This window comes from Triticum aestivum, chromosome 3D, assembly GCF_018294505.1.
Source record: "Triticum aestivum cultivar Chinese Spring chromosome 3D, IWGSC CS RefSeq v2.1, whole genome shotgun sequence".
In the NCBI taxonomy this organism is placed as follows: Eukaryota; Viridiplantae; Streptophyta; class Magnoliopsida; order Poales; family Poaceae; genus Triticum; species Triticum aestivum.
The window spans coordinates 15,125,670-15,126,837 of NC_057802.1; positions in this window are offsets into that span (position 1 = coordinate 15,125,670).

A 1,168-nucleotide genomic window follows, 5' to 3' on the forward strand; every position below is an offset into this window, starting at 1 on the left:
ATTTTTTAAAACTTATTTGAACTCCTGACTTTTTGTGTGTTCAAAATGCACCATTCAAAGCCACATCATCATTTTTCAATCCTTTCTGACTTCATTTGTTATTTTTCATGCATTTACTAATTATTTTGAGCTATAAGACCCTAAAATTGAAAAGCATTTCAAATGAACTCTGAAAAGGTTGAAAGTTGGCATGATATCATCATTTCATCCACATAGCATGTGCAAGAAAGTTGAGAGGGTTACGGCAAAAACTGGATGCACTTCGTGTACAAAACGGACAATCTCTTTCAAAGTATCAGGATTTCATCCGGAAACTCGTCTATGACAAAGGGATTTCATTTTTTAAAACTTATTTGAACTCCTGACTTTTTGTGTGTTCAAAATGCACCATTCAAAGCCACATCATCATTTTTCAATCCTATCTTACTTCATTTGTTATTTTTCATGCATTTACTAATTATTTTTAGCTATAAGACCCTAAAATTGAAAATTATTTCAAATGAACTCTGAAAAGGTTGAAAGTTGGCATGATATCATCATTTCATCCACATAGCATGTGCAAGAAAGTTGAGAGGGTTACGGCAAAAACTGGATGCACTTCGTGTACAAAACGGACAATCTCTTTCAAAGTATCAGGATTTCATCCAGAAACTCGTCTGTTACAAAGGGATTTCATTTTTTAAACTTATTTCAACTCCTGACTTTTTGTGTGTTCAAAATGCACCATTCAAAGCCACATCATCATTTTTCAATCCTTTCTTACTTCATTTGTTATTTTTCATGCATTTACTAATTATTTTGAGCTATAAGACCCTAGAATTGAAAAGCATTTCAAATGAACTCTGAAAAGGTTGAAAGTTGCCATGATATCATCATTTCATCCACATAGCATGTGCAAGAAAGTTGAGAGGGTTACGGCAAAAACTGGATGCACTTCGTGTACCAAACGGACAATCTCTTTCAAAGTATCAGGATTTCATCCGGAAACTCGTCTGTTACAAAGGAATTTTATTTTTTAAAACTTATTTGAACTCCTGACTTTTTGTGTGTTCAAAATGCACCATTCAAAGCCACATCATCATTTTTCAATCCTTTCTTACTTCATTTGTTATTTTTCATGCATTTACTAATTATTTTGAGCTATAAGACCCTAAAATGAAAATCATTT